Source organism: Camelus dromedarius, chromosome 22 (assembly GCF_036321535.1).
Source record: "Camelus dromedarius isolate mCamDro1 chromosome 22, mCamDro1.pat, whole genome shotgun sequence".
NCBI lineage: Eukaryota > Metazoa > Chordata > Mammalia > Artiodactyla > Camelidae > Camelus > Camelus dromedarius.
Window position 1 is genome coordinate 8,166,050 of NC_087457.1, and position 16,133 is coordinate 8,182,182.

General features: G+C 42.2%; 1 pseudogene; it reads right to left on the reverse strand.

The window, feature by feature from the left end:
* Positions 1-2,536: 2,536 nt before the first annotated feature.
* LOC135318892 (trafficking protein particle complex subunit 9-like) overlaps positions 2,537-16,133 on the reverse strand; it is a 62,497-nt pseudogene continuing 48,900 nt past the window's right edge.

A 16,133-nucleotide genomic window follows, 5' to 3' on the forward strand; every position in this document is an offset into this window, starting at 1 on the left:
GCTTTGACCACGTGCTGGGGCAGCGAGTGCTTGTCAGTTCTTGGGTTTAAATTTTCTGTTCAAATTTCTAAAATGGGGTATATTGACAGCTACACTCCATGTAAACAGAAGCTCTGGGGGGTTTTCAGCAACTTCTAAGAGCATAAATATTCCTGAAGCAGCCAATCTTCCTCCCAACAAGTGAGGAGCAAGCCGGCAAGTCCTGGGCGCCTGTGGCGGCCAAGCTGTGCAGCCCAGGCTGCTCACCGAGGAACAAGGAGGAAATCTTAAAAACCTACTTCCATGCCGTCTTTCACAGAATCTCAGAAATGAACGTTTTAATATCTATAGAGGGGTGATTTTTTAAAATAAGTTTTTTATTTTTTTCCTTTTTCAGTTTTATCAGGTAGAATTTTTACAGTTCAACTTCACATACACATATTGCATGTAAATACATGTATAGAGCATACTGCATTTTTTAGTTTACATATATGTACTAATTATTCTTTCTAAGAACAGATTAGAGCTTTAGATTTTTAAAATTACAGTTACCAGAGGAATAAGGACATCTACAAAAGAATAATAAACAGAATATGGTAACAAATCACAGAGGACAGTCAGATGTGCTTACATATATTCAAGAAATCAAAATAATATTTAGTTCATTTGTGGTCTTATTATTATTGCTATTAATTTTAGATTCCCCATAAATGAAGCCTTATGGCATTTTTCTTTCTCTTTCCACCCCACTTCACTTAGAATAACAGTCTTCAGGTCCATCCATGTTGCTGCAAATGGCATCTTTTATGGCTGAGTAGTATTCCATTGTAGATGTGTATCACCTCGTCTTTATCCAGTCATGTGCTGATGGACATTTGTGTTGTTTACATGTTCCTTGTTCTATGTCTCTTCTGTCAACAATTATGGATTTTAAATATTTTCCACCTTAAAATCCTTCCTGAAGGAGATGTGGTAACTGGAATCAAAAACAGTTACAGCACAGGGTTGTGTGTGAAGGGCCCTGGGGGCTTGGTAGAAAGGTTGGCAGAAAGGATTTCAGATTCTGATCAAATGATTCCTCCTCTTGTAGCCCTGCTGACTGCCTCTCTCACGGCCGGCCCTACAAGTCTGACCAGTCCCTTCTGTGAATCCTACTGTATTGTGCACAAAGTTTGTCCAAATGGTGTCATCCAGTAGGGACCTTAAGTGAGGCACCCAAGCTCCTGTGTTGGTTTCTTCCATCAACCCTTAACTTCCTTGGGAGCCAGGACTGTCTCATTGCCCCAAGGGTCCCTAACGCCTAGTGAGATGCCTGATACAGCTGGTACATAACGAGCACATGGGTCAAATGGAAAAACCTGATCAAAGAAAAGGCCCTCATTTTTCAGACATGCCTACTTGAGTACATAGGGTAAAATGACATGTCTTCTTGGATTTGCTGTCAAATAGTTCAACAATGGACAAATTAAAGAACAAAGGTCTGAATAAAGGAAATATGGAAAAGTTTGTGCATTCCTTAATCTGGGTGATGGGCTTATTGTACTATACTTACTGATGTATACTTAAGTTAGTTTATAATTTTACTGTCATTAGCTGAATGGCAAGTATTATTACATATTAATTGAAATCCTTAGAACTGACCAAACTTACCCCACACAAAATCCTTAATGTCCTAGTTGTCTGTCTTACAGAAATCTTTCCCCACAAAGACAGGAAAAAAGGGAAAGGCAGATCCGTGCAGTATTTCCACGTTGTCAAAAGACCAAAGTCCGACACAAAAGAATAGATTGTAAAAAAGATAAAGAGGCTGAAATCAATGTCCAGGAAACCTAGCTAAGAATCCTGAATGGCCCAACTTAACTAACCTCAGCACTGCCACATCAAGAATGGGGCAAATAGCACCTAGTGGATTTTCTTTTTTAAATAAATAAATAATGATCCAGTTCCTACCACAGGCAATTATGATAAGACTGAGTATAAGATCTAACAACAAATAGTGTACAAATCATAATTTCTACTTGATTCAAACTGCTTCTTCTATAAAATTTGAATCTTTTTATTCTTAAGACAGATTTGTGGCATATGACCTAGTGATAAAATTTTCAACTGGCTTGTATTAAAAAAGTTCACCATAGTGAGAGTTTATTACATCAACTATGCCTTTTTGGAAAACCGATGTGCCTTGTCACTCTCTTTCATAATATTTCCTGTGGAAAATTCAATCCTTCATTCAGGAAAAGGCTGAGCAATATATCTCATGGAAAACCTTCATAAGCTGCAACACAAGAAAATGAAAATGACAGTGAGCAGCCCGTGAAGCCGGCAGACACACACAGCGCACGGCTGTGTTTCCGCCTCGACTTTCTGTAACCAGCAGGGAAAATGTGCATTTCAAGAAATAGACATAAACACTTTTCAGGACCTGAGCACGCAATTTCCCTTTCAGGGTTTAGTGGGCTTCCATTTAATTCTATGAGAAATGTTTAAAACAACAGAACAACATCTGAGATAGAGTTTAAAGTTACTTTTATGGCTTAGTGAAAATAAAACCAGCCGATAGTTATCATTTTTACTGTATTTGATCTCACTCTCTTACTTTACCTCCACAACATCCTCCACAACATGATGGTGAAAGTCCCCTCCTGGGTCAGAAGGCTAAGTAGAAAGTACCAATCACATGGAGGTGTGCTTTGTTGTTTTATTTTTCAAAACAAACAAATTTCATTCATGTGATTTAATAATTAAGATCAGAAACAAAGTCTACTCAATAAATGGTAGCCAACACTTGTCATCATAGCTGCTCATCAGGTTTGGCCCCACGTTACACACTTTTACATGGACATGTGCCATGTGCTGTCATGGGAAATGGTGAGTGGGGACAGGGCCTCTGTTCTCACAGGGCACACAGCCTGGTGGGGGAGGCGGTGTTCAATCATTGCCCTTCTTTTTTAATGTACTTACAAATTATGGGAAATGCTATTCAAAAAGAACAAAATGAGTCAATGAAAGTGAAAAATACAAGGACAGTATTTAGGCTGAAGGAAGACAGGGAACCTGTTTGAAGTGCTGACACTCCACTGAGACCCAAAGGACAACTCCGGTGCTGCAGGTGAAGGGCAGGGACACACTGATAAAGGGCTGATATCCAGAATATACCAAAATCTCTTTAAACTCAACAAGAAGGATGAATAACCTGATTAAAAAAATGAACAAAATGCCTGAACACACACCTCATTAAAGAAGAAATCTAGATGCCAAAGAAGTCTATGGAAAGATGCTCCACAGCATCTGTCATCAAGGGGATGCAGACTGAAACAGCGAGGTACCACTGCATACCTGTCAGAACTGCCAAAACGCAGAACACTGACAGCACCGAATGCTGGTGAGGATGTGGAGTGACAGGAATTCTCATGTATTGTTGGTGGGAATGGAAAATGGCCCAGATACTTTGGAAGGTGGTCTGGCAATTTCTTACAAAACTAGACGTACTCCTACCATATGATCGGGCAACTGTGCTCCTTGGTGTTTACTCGACGAAATGGAAACTTGTGTCCACACACAAATCTGCATACAGATATTAATAGCAGCTTTACTCATAATCACCAGAACTCAGAAGCAACTAAGCTGTTCTTCAGTAGGTGAATGGATAAACTGTGGTCCAGCCAGAAAATGGACTATTATTTGGTGCTAAAATGAAATGAGTTATCAAGGCATGGAAAGACATGGAGGAACCTTAAACACATATTACTAAGGGAAAGAATCCAATCTGGGAAGGTTCTGCAACTGTCTGATTCCAACTGTATGGTGTTCTGGGAAAGGCAAAACCACAGAGACTAAAAGATCAGTGGCTGTCAGAGGCTAGAGGGGAAGGAGAAATGAATGAGGTGCAGCACGGAGCATTTTTAGGGTCACTAAGACAGACTACTCTGTATGATGCTGTGACGGTGGATACGTGTCATTGCACATCTGTCCAAACCCACAGAGTTTGGACACCACCAAGTGTAAATCCTAGTGTCAAGCATGGGCTCTGGGTGATGATGACGTCTCAGTGCAGGTTCACCCATTGTCGCAAATGTACGCTCTGGTGCAGGCGTCAAATGTGAGGAGGCTGTGGGGACAAACTGCAGTTCATACACCCAATCCAGCCCCAGCCACCGCGGTGAATAAAGCTCTGTGGGTGTGTGGACTGTCCGGCTGCTCTGGCGTTTGAAAAGCAGAGCTGAGCAGCTGCACCAGAGATCAGGAGGTTTGCAGACCCTGAAATATTTACTCCCAAGCCCTTGACAGAAAAAGTCTGCTGAGCCCTTTACTACACGAACCAGTATTCACCCTGATGAGACAGGACAGCAGGGCCCAAACCAGGCATGGTTAATCGGACTGAAGCAATGTTTTAGTTCCAACACCTTTGCTGAAGTCCTGCGGAAACAGCGACAGACTGTAGCCAGGAAGCGTCTGCAGAAGGAGTCGGTAGCAGGCCTTCCCGCCAGGCTCCGGGATGCCGGGGGCCGTGCGCTGCACGGGGGCCACCAACTTGAAGAAGGCGGAATTGCAGTGGAAGCCGATCAACTCATAGAGCTCGGAGAGGATGCTGCACTGCTGAATTCTCTCCTCGGAACGCTGAGGCACAGGGAGAAAAGCAACAAGCATCTGAACAAAACAGGTAAGTGAAAAAAGACACGAAAAAAGTTTTCCCTTAAAACAGAGACCCGATGACACAGGAAGGAAGAGGAAGGCTGACTTAGTGCCCTGATGGGACCGGATGCAGAAACGCAGGGAAGCAGCGCTGTGCAGACTCTCCAGACCCCCTCCGGGCCCCACCTCTCCGCGTTCCGCCTCTCCTTTTACTAGAAAGGCCCGTATTCCCTGAAATAGAAGAATCTGCTACCTAAACATTGGACACAGAGAAGGGAAAGAGGAAAAGGAAGGGAAAATAAAGGGAACACCGTTTCATCTAGACCCGAGGGTTTGGGCGGGACTTTCACCGAACACACAACCTCTCAAAGCACAGAGCACACAGTGAGAGGCTGACAGAGTGACTGCGACTTCTGCTCCTTAAACACCAGCTACCTGCCAGCACACGCTGCGCCCCTTACTGAATCATTACAATCATCTCAGAAACTATTACTACCCCGGCTCACAGGCAAGGAAACCTGAAACTCGGGGAGGAATTATTATCATCCTGGACAAAGCCCCACAGCCGAGAAGTGTCAGAGACTCTGGCAGACCCTGGACTAAAATGCTCCTCATCACCACGGGCCCTGAGCCTCAGGCTGAGGCCACGTCAGGTCTGCACTGGCCCAGAGCACGAGTCTGTGGACAGGGAATGCTCCCACTCGAAGTGCAAGGCCAAGGCCCTCAGGAACCTATGTAATGAAACCAAATCCCCAAACTCATTTCCAACCCACTGCCCTGTCCGGGAGGACTGCTCGGCACATCTGGCTTATCACCTGTGCACAGGCTGTGCAAGGGGCCCAGACAGTGACGTGACGTCACAATGGAAGTGGCTCGGTGACCGCTTCATCGCAGGACAGACTCTCCCGGCTTCCAACGCTAACTCTCCATTCCATTTACAACTGGAAAGTAAGTTTAGACTTGTTTTCCTCTCCAGAAACAAAGAGAGTGGTAACATCAGCGGGAAACTCAAGACTGAGGAAGAGTCTCCTGGCCATTTGGAAGGATAGGCCGGGGAGGGAACAGAGACAGGGATCAGAAAGTCCCGTGTTCCAGTCCAAAGTCTGCACGTCACTCGCTTTGACAGTTTCCTTTTTAATACAGGGGATAAAATCTAATTATGATTGTTGGGAAAACTAAATGAAATAACGTATGCCACTAGCATAGGTGTAAAATCCTCCATGAGTGTTCCAGAAATGGACGTGACCGTGGTTAGTTACTGTCTGCCAAGTCTTGGGTGCTAAGCCCACATCAGCCAGCCAGATATGTGCCAGAGAATGCCTCAACAGCCAGCAGCCTTCTCCAACTTGGAAACTCACAGTGTCTGAAGAACAGGCAGTGGTGGATGCTTTGGGGCACTCTGGAGGTAGCACTCCAGTGATGACTTTAAAAAGATGGGGAGAATTTAGGGTACCATACAGTTCAAATACAGAAAACTCATTCCATGTCTACAAATATTCATCTCCAGCCATGAAGATTCAGAGAGGAAATACATATTCAAACGTACATCATTTTCCCACATAAGTGCATCAAAACAATTTGGAAAGAATGTAACTTTCTTCTCTAGATCACACAGCGGAGATTACAAGGTTTGTACTGAAAGCCCTACGTGTAAATCATCTGCAAATGTAACTCGGTCCACTATCAGTCATAATCATTTGAAGGGAAGGATGGAAAAGAACAAAGCCAAGCTAATACGCTCCAGTCTTTTGTTTAGTTACGATGTCACAGAGGAGACGGACACGTCAACAAGGAACCACTCTGCAGTGATCACGGAGCCGGGGAGCGGGATGGGCGGCAAGATGTATGGCGCAGCCGCAGCTGTGCCCTCGCTTCTAGGCAGGTACCCAGTCACCTCGACAAGGTGTCAAACGTTTATGCCCACTTCCTCATCACCTGACATGTATTAAAGAGAAATGGAAACCTATAAACGGCCAATAACCTCTGTGGGTACACCGTCCAAAGAGCAAAGTCACAGTTTGACAACTGGCCATCTCGGTTCCCTGGGATTCATTCTTGGAGAACCTTAAAAGCCACTCCTCTGTCCTCAAGAAGTGCTGCCTACTTGTCCTATCTTTGGCTCAGGGAGACAGCACGTTCACGTGGACTTTAATGTCTGTACAGATTTGACTGTCTTTCTCCAGGTTCACTTGTCCATTCTGAAGAGGCCTGAGTTAAGTCCAAATTCCATAAGATCAATTCCCTCCAGTGACAACTCAACGAGCCTGCAATTACAAGCCAACTGAACAGGACTGTCCTCAGCTAAAAATGTCACCCAACCTTCACTGCTTTCTTAATCTCCTCCCCTGGCTAATTGCAACAGACTAACACCACCCTCCACCAGGTTCCCCAACTATGTCAAATAGAAAGTAAGGTCCATAAAAGAGGAGACAACTCCATAGTCACATCTGAATTCCTAGCATATAGTAATGCCAATAAATAGAACTATGATTATGGCTTCTTTTCTTTAAAACCTTTCCTGTTATTTAAATGAGACCATGGAAGGGAGTAGTTTGGGTCCAGTATCTTGATCCAGAAGACTCTGGAGGCCTTTATTGGAATGGCTGCCCACTGATTCATTCAAAACACAACTTCTCTTTCCGGGAGGAGCTGTGATTTTCTGCGAGGAGTTTGTTGTCACTCTCATGCCAGTACAGATTTAAACTAAATCCTTACTTTGGATATGTTATTTTTCCCCGCTTCCAAAAAAATTGACTTTTCTTACTTCCTTGCCTTGAGGAATGCTTTTTTATTTTTCTTTCTAATTCACCCTTTTATAAAGCAGGATTCTCAGGATGTGCTTGGCCTTACATAAGAACAGCCATCCAACTCCCAGTGTGAGAGGCCTCGGGCTCACCTCCTGCCCTCCTGCCAGGGCAACTGAAACTCAGTTCAGGAGCCAACCGGCACCCCAGGGCTTCTAAGGCTCACGTATCTCCCAGAATCCCTGCTTTCTGGTTTGTCTTGGCTTCTGAGAATTTCCCCTCACTTTCTTGACAATTAGCTGTGCAGCTTGAAAGATGAGGAAGGAAAGTTTTATTTCTTAATCAACATTTTAAGGAACTTATGTAATGAAGGTTTTCACGAGTTTCTAGAGCCCTCCATTGCCGAGACAGAAAACACACTAGATATTTTCTAAATTTAGATATCATGTGCATTTTTTCTTTGCTTTTGTTTTCTTAACTGCTAACATTTTTTAATTAAAAAATAAAATAAAGCCACAAATAGGATAGAACATTGAAGAGGAAACAAAATTAAAGGGCAAAGACAGAAAAATGATAAGTACTCTACAAAGTTAATAGAAAACATACACTAAGGATCAGATCAGCAATTCTCAGTAACAGCTAATTGAAACCTGACCATGAGGTAAAACGTGTCTCCTGTCAGGAGACGGACATCAGAAAATAGAATTAAATCAACAAACTAAAATTCTAAGTCTGGCGAGGTACAGAAGGCTACCAGCTAAATGTGTTTTCTTCTGGAAAAGAGGGAGACTCACCAGCTCTTTTCTGTGGAGCCTGAGCCCAGGTGAGGACGGTGAAGTGAGCTCTGTAAGTACCCAATTAGCAAAGTGAGTGATGAATAAAGAGAAGTGAGCTTTGATGACTATTCACTTGTCCTGTAAAGTATGCCTTCACGTTCAGTGATCAATACCTCGGCGTCCTCAGGGATTGAGATTATAGGAAAATGCACAGCCTGGGCCCAGACCTCCTCTGTGATTGTGACATTGCACTTAGATGTTTCAATGGCACCTCCAACTCCACCAGCAAAGAGCTGACTTAACGGTGCTCCTCCCATAGCCGTCCTGCCCAGGACCCATTGTTGGGGGGCAAGGTCTCCCTGCCTCTCCCAGCTCAGGCCCATAACTCACAGATGTGACTGGACCCCTCGTTCAGGGTCCCGATTTCCTCAGTCACCGAGTCCCACCACCCACACCTGACCTACCAGGTACTCAATGGCACTCCCTCAGCACTGGCTGTGTGCTGGGGACCATGCTGCACACTGTGCACACGTTATCTCACTGGACCTCCAGAGCAGTCCTGGGAAGTCTGTATATCACTGCTTCAATTGATAAGATAAATTATTTCACTTCCTTGAGTGCGTCATCCAAAGTGACACGGCTACTGAGCCACAAACCTGGGACTGAAAATCACTTGAAAATTGAACACTGCTACACCTTGCAGCCACCCTACTCTGACTTATCACATCACCTCCTGCCGAGCCTTCTAAATGTTTCTAAGCATTCTACAAACAAAAGTGATCTACGAGAGCACCCCACTCCCCTACTTAAAATCTGTCAATGACGGTCCACTGCCCTTAGGAGAAAGCCCCACCGGGCCTGAACACAGCCCAACGGCCCGGCATCCGCATTCCCTGCGCGGCCTCGCCGCCTCACCCACCACGCAGCTCTACACGTGACATGTCCAGGACAGGGAAGCTGACTCCGTACAACCCGGGGCTCGTCTCACTCCAACAATGATCACCCTCTTCAGTGGTCACCCTCTTCAATGCTGACTCTCAGAAAAATATTTTCTCTGGATGAATCAATATCTTTTTCCTTACAACTTCCCATCATTGATAATGAGCTAACCCCAAAAGAGAGAAGACCTAATCCTCAGTCTCCTTATCTGTAAATTGCAAATAACAAGGAAATATGAGAGGTTTTAAGCAAAATAATATTCATCTGAGGCTGAGGGACAATTCCCAAAACACAGTAATCACTCAATATGTGCTTACTTAATACTAAAAAAATAGATTCCATTCCAGCAACCTTAAATCAATGCTTTATGTCTTTGTCCAAAAGACTACCGACAAACTGTTGGACTAATTTGAGCAGATCAGCCCAAGCGTACTGGGATAGGTAAGCCTTGACTCTAATTACAGCTGCAGCCACTGAGCACTACGGGGCAGGGGCAGTTTGCTCAAACTATTACATGTTGTTTGAGCATTTAGTTGTAGTTATTGAATAAAGACAGGTATTATATAGTCAAAGCTCCTGAAATATAAATCTTCAAAGATTGATGCAAATTAGGTTTCAAGTACAACACTGTCACTAGAAATTATTTGAAAATCATAGTCTTAGCTCCTCCACACATCAAAAGGGCATGTTCTTAATGTATCTGACTGTATACACTGAAAGGATTCTTTGAAAGAAATTAAGATGAAGCCATACTGAATAAGCTCTCAGTCTAATCTGCACAAAGCCCCACCCAAGGGTCTCACTTCTCACTTCCACATAGGTGTTCAGGTAGCTTAACCTGGGTTTTGGTTTCTTATGACACAGGGGTGGGAAGAATTGTGGATAGATTTATGTAGCAAATATAAATCTAGGGTATTTGCTGTGTAGGAATCCTAGAAATAAATAAATTGTTATATAGTCCCACCCTTAGGAAGCTCAGCCTTTCCAATTACAACAGCATTAAAAATAAAATGAGTGATACATTTAACAAAATTTTACAAGATTTGTACATTGGATATTTTGAAGTATCACCAAAAAAATTTTTAAAGATCTACATATATGGAAGGCATCCCATGTTCATGGAATGGTAGACAATATTGTTAAAAATGTTAAGACTCCCCAAAGTGATCTAAAAATTTAATGGAATCCCTATCAAAATTCCATCTGACTTGTTTGCAAAAATTAAAAAACTGATCTCAAAATTCATATGGAATTGCAAGGGACCCAGGTCAGCCAAAACAATCTTGAAAAAGAAGAGCAAAGTTGGAGGACTCACTCAAAGGTTATTACAAATCTATAGTATTCAAGTCATTATGTTACTGGCATAAATTTGGATGCATAAATCTATGAGACACAATAAAAAATCCAGGGGGGAAACTTACATTTACAGTCATTTTTCCAGAAATGTGCCAACAACACTCCATTGAAAGAATAGTCTATTCAACAAATGGTGCAGAGACACCTGGGTATCTGAAGGCAAAAGAATGAATCTGGAATCTGGACCCCCGTATTTTATATAACAAATAAAATATTAATTCAAAATGGATCACAGACAGAAATGTAAAAACTAAATGTATAAACTTTCTAAAAGAAGACAGTATAAATCTTTGTGGTCCTAGGATAGGCTATGGCTTCCTAGATACAATATCAAGAGCACAAGTGGAAAAAAAAAGATAAACTGGACTTCATCAAAATTAAAACCATTTGTTACAAAGGGCATCATCAAGAAAGTGAAATGAAAGGGGAAGGGGGTAGCTCAAGTGATAGAGTGCATGCTTAGCAAGAAAAATAAAATGAATAAATCTAATTACCTCCCCTATAAAGAAATAGCTTTAATGTTTAAAAAAATTAAAGTGAAACAACAATCTGAAGAATAGGAGAAAAATTTTCCAAACATATATCTAATAAGAGACTAGTATCCAGGATACAAAACAAATGCTTACAACTGACCAATACAAAGAAAATCGACCCAATTTTTAAATATGACAAGGATGTAAATAGATACACAATTGGCCAATAAGCATATGAAAAGATGCTCAGCATCACTACCGAAATCAACAACAAAATGAGATCTCATTTTAAACTCACTAGGATGGTTATAATCAAATCATGGAAAATAACAAGTGTCGGTCAGGAGGCAGAGAAATGGGAACCCTCAATACGCAGCCGTTGGAAAGGGGCAATGGTGCAGCTTCTTTGGAAAAGCCTGGTGTTTCCTCAAAAGGTTAGAGTTATATGGCTCAGCAATTCCACTCCTACATATAAAGTCATCCCTCAGTATACTCGGGGGGTTCGTTTCAGGAAAGCCCCACCCTGGATACCATAATCCAAGGATGTTCGAGTGCCTTTACAATCAGCCATCTGGATCCATGAAGTGGAAACTACAGATATGGCGGGCCAACTGTACAGCCAACAGAATGAAAACATATTCTCACAAAAACTTGCACATCAATATTCATAGCAGTATCATTCAGAGTAGCCAAAGTTACAAACAATATCCATCCATCAATGAACGGATAAACAAAATTACCAAGAATAGGCCCACAAACTTTTGGTCATTGAATCTTTGACAAAGGAGGTGAGAACATACAATGGAGTAAAGACAGCCTCTTCAGCAAATGGTATAGGGAAAACTGGACAGCTGCATGTAAATCAATGAAGTTAGACTACTCCCTCACAGCATACACAAAAATGAATTCAAAATGGCTTAAAGACTTAAACATGTAGACAAGACACTATAAACCTCTTAGAAGAAAACATAGGCAAAACATTTGTCATACATTTCAACAATGTTTTCCTAGAGCAGTCTACTCAAGCAATAGAAATACAAGCAAAAATACACAAGTGGGATCTAATTAAACTTACAAGCTTTTGCACAGAAAAGGAAACAAAAAGCAGAACAAAAAGACAATCTATGAAATGGGAGAAAATAGTTCCAATAAATGAAACTGACAAGGGCTTAATTCCCAGAATATGTAAACAGCTTTTACACTTAATAAGAAAGAAAACAAACAATTCAATTCAAAAATGGGCAGAAGTCCTAAAGAAACATTTCTCCAATGAAGAGATACAAATGGCCAATAGGCACATGAAAAAATGCTCAATATCATTATCAGAAAAATGAAAATCAAAACTGCAATCAAGTCTCACCTCTCACCATTCAGAATAGCCATCATTCAGAAGTTCACAGACAGTAAATGCTGGAGAGGCTGCGGAGAATTGGGAACCCTCCTACACTGCGGTGGGAATGCAGTTTGGTGGAGCCATTGTGGAAAACTGTATAGAGGTTCCTCAAAAGACAAAAAATTGACCTCCTATATGACCCAGCAATCCCACTCCTGGGCATATATCCAGAAGGATCTGTAGTTCAATAAGACACTTTCACCCCAATGTTCACAGCAGCACTATTTACAATAGCAAGACATGGAAACAACATAAATGTCCACTGACAGATGACTGGATAAAGAGGTTGTAGTATATTTCTCCAATAGACTACTATTCAGCCATAAAATAATAATAAAATAATGCCATTGGCAGCAACATGAATGGACCTGGAGAATGTCATTCTAAGTGAAGTAAGCCAGAAAGAGAAAGAAAAATACCATATGAGATTGCTCACATGTGGTATCTTAAAAAAAAAAAAAAAAAAGAAACAGAAAGATAAACTTATCTACAGAACAGAAACAGACACAGAGACATCGAAACCAAACTATGGTTACCAGAGGGGAGAGGGTGTGGGAAGGAATATATTGGGAGTTCAAGATTTGCAGATACCGACTCTGTATAGAATAAACAGCGAGTTTATACTGTATAGCACAGGAGAATATATTTAATATCTTATAGTAACTTATGTTTAAAAAGAATATGATAATAAATACAGGTATGTTCCTATTTAACTGAAGTGTTGTGCTGTACACAAGAAACTGACACAACATTATAAACTGGCTAGACTTCAATGAAAATATTTTTAAATAGACGAATAACGAAAAAAAAGAAAAAGGATATTATCAAACCAAAAGAATAAAGTACTGATTCAGGCTAAAATATGGATGAACCTTGAAAGTTTATGCTAAAATAAGCCAGACACAAAGGGCAAACAGTGCCCTTTTAGGTGAACTGTATCTAAGCGTTTACTGTACTACTCCTCTAAATTTTCCGGAGGTTTTAATTCTATCAATATCAAAATAAAATGTATTATTCATTAAAAACATAAAAGGCTTCCTCACAGGAGGGCTTTAATTATTAAATGCAGAAATGCATGTAAAGCTCCTGGAACAACACTTTGCACATCCACACACAATCACTGCTGTCACTGCCACTCAGAGGGTGGTGCCAGCGCTGATGAGAGCTGCATCCACTCGCTGCCCTGCAGACAGGAGTGAGGGCCTGGGCTCTGACACTCAGGGTGACCGTGAACCTGAGTCAGACACAGCCACGTCCCAGACTCTGCGTTACCCAACTTTCTAATACAAACTGCAACATGTAATGTAATCACGCTAGAGGGATGTATCTTACAACACAGGGAATACAGCCAATGTTTTACAGTAACTATAAATGGAGCATCTATTGTACACCTGAAACTTATATCATATTTTAAATCAGCTATATCTTTGTAAAAAATTAAAAAATAATTTAAAAATGTTATCATTTTAATATTCAATTCAGTTTTTAAGTAACTACTAAACAGCTTAGAATGTATAAAAGCATTTAAGTGTGCTGTTTGTTTACATATTTATTTACTTTCAGCCTCCTGCTAAAAGAGAAATTAAACAATTTTTTTAAACACAGCTTAACAACCATAACAACAAAAAGGCAAAACTGAGAGTGAAGAGAAAATAGAGATTCAATACTTAAATGAAACCAGGGGGAGGTAAAGTCATAAAAATGGATTCCATGAAGTCAGGGCAAGTGTTAAAGGCCGACTAGAAATTCAGATGTAAGATTCTTGGCAGCTAAAGCAAAAAGAAAAAGATGATGGGGCGGGTGGTAAAGCGTGTTCTTAGAGTGCACGGGGACCTGGGTTCAAGCCCCACGGCCTCCACTAACAGATAAATACACCTTATTACCTATCCCCCCAAATGAGCCCCAAAGAAAAGAAAAAGAGAAATTTCTTTCCAAAACAAACCTGATATTAAATTTGGATTAAATACTTAAAAAAAAAAAAAAGAAAAGTAGAAAATGTGAGTGACACTGTGAAGGAAAAGCCCAGCTGGGCTAACAAGCTAAGTCACACATCTAAGTGTGATAAGTGTCGGTTTACTGATCTAAGTTTTGCTGGGCTAACTCGTAAATCTGAAGTTTAGTGTCAGTTTACTGGGCTAATAGGCTAACTCGTAAATCCAAGGTTAACAATTATCAGTAACGTGATCTGTTCCAAATTGATAAGCTTCAGTGTACTGATACCTCGCTTTTTGTTGTTTGAGCCTTATTGGCTAATAGCCCCTTACTTGTAATTAACCCTATGAAACCTCATGTGCAGGTCTTGGAGGTGCTCAGAGCTTCGGAGCAGAAGCCCCTCTGAGCCCGCCTGCGTAATAAATCTCAGTGCTTGTTTCTTGGCTGGCCTGTTGTTTCCGTAACAACACAAGCGATAATGCCCGTGAGATAAATCTGCGATGGCTGCTGGCAGGTCCCCATGTCCCACGTGGGAAAATCTGAAACATCCTTCTCACCACTCAGAGTCATCCTCAGCCCACCCCACTGCTCCCCCTGTTAAATGCAGGAGAACAGGCAGGGCCCAGCCTTTGCTCTCTCTGTGTCATCACAGTGAGACAGGATGGAATCAGGCAGAGCACAGCCATTCAAGGAAGGCCACAGCAATTAACAACAAAATGGTGAAGGATTCAACCCCCAATACGCCTTGAGGCTCAGGATGAAGAGATTTAACTTCTAGCAGATCTTGAGCTTAATTATACACCCATTGTAATAGTAACGTGGTGAATAACACGCCCCCAGGCACCATGGCAGTCCCAAGGCTAGCCACAAAAGGTCACAAGGTGGGAAATGGCCAACTCCCTGGGAATCCCAGCCCCTTCCCCTTAGGCTGGTCCTTCTACTTATTAGCATATGAAACCACCAAGCCCAAGAAAACAAGCAACACAGGGCCGCCTCGCCGTCACCACTCTCTCTCCCTCTTCAGAGAAGTCCCACACTCTGTCTGTGGAGTGTGTACCTACTTTTAATCTGAGCATCAAACCCCCACACCTCGTGACGTTTCTCTTGCCTTTCAATGTATCTCTCTGAGTAAATCTACCTTTACTCAACAGTTGCTTGCTCTTGAATTCTTTACTGCACGAAGACGAGGAACAAAATCTGGTGGGGCACATCCCAGGGGTTCAACAAAAGCCTGGGACACAGCCTTTCTCATGCCTCACATTTTTTTTCTTGTATCAACAGGACTGGGTTGTGAAGGGAGCTCTGAGGCCCCAGATAAAGGACAGAAGCAGCACCCGGGCTCGAATTGGCGAGCAGCCTCTTCCCCAGCAGGGGCCTTGGGGTCTGCCCGGTTCTCTGTGGTTCCCTGTTGTGCTGACTCCCCAGCCAGACAGCGTTCTCCCTAGGCCTGTCCCCACAAAACCCTTCTCTCCAAAATACAAGCACATCATGTCACAATCCTCTTGTTCAACCAGGAAATGTACAGCCCACTATTTCCCTCCCCAGTAAAGTACCTAACTGTCCTCCCTCCCATCTCACCACTTCTTTCTTTGTGAGAACTCTGCTCTCCACACACACCATCCTGAACGCAGGTGCCTTGCCGGCTGGAACCGAGATGCTTCAGTCTCACACAGCCTGCATCCGTTCACTTTCCCCTTGTTACCTTAAAAAAGCCTTTCCTGAGTCACCCACAAATCTGATTCTGAACTTCACAATGTGCTGAGGTTGCAGTCACTGTGTGCATACCTCCCAGGTTTTGACTAGGTTTCCTTCGCAAGATCTTCATTAAGGAGCTGCATCAAGAATTTTAAAGAGGCTATTCTTACATCTGAGCAGCGGAGCCTGCAAAAAATTTAAATGGCTTTGAAGA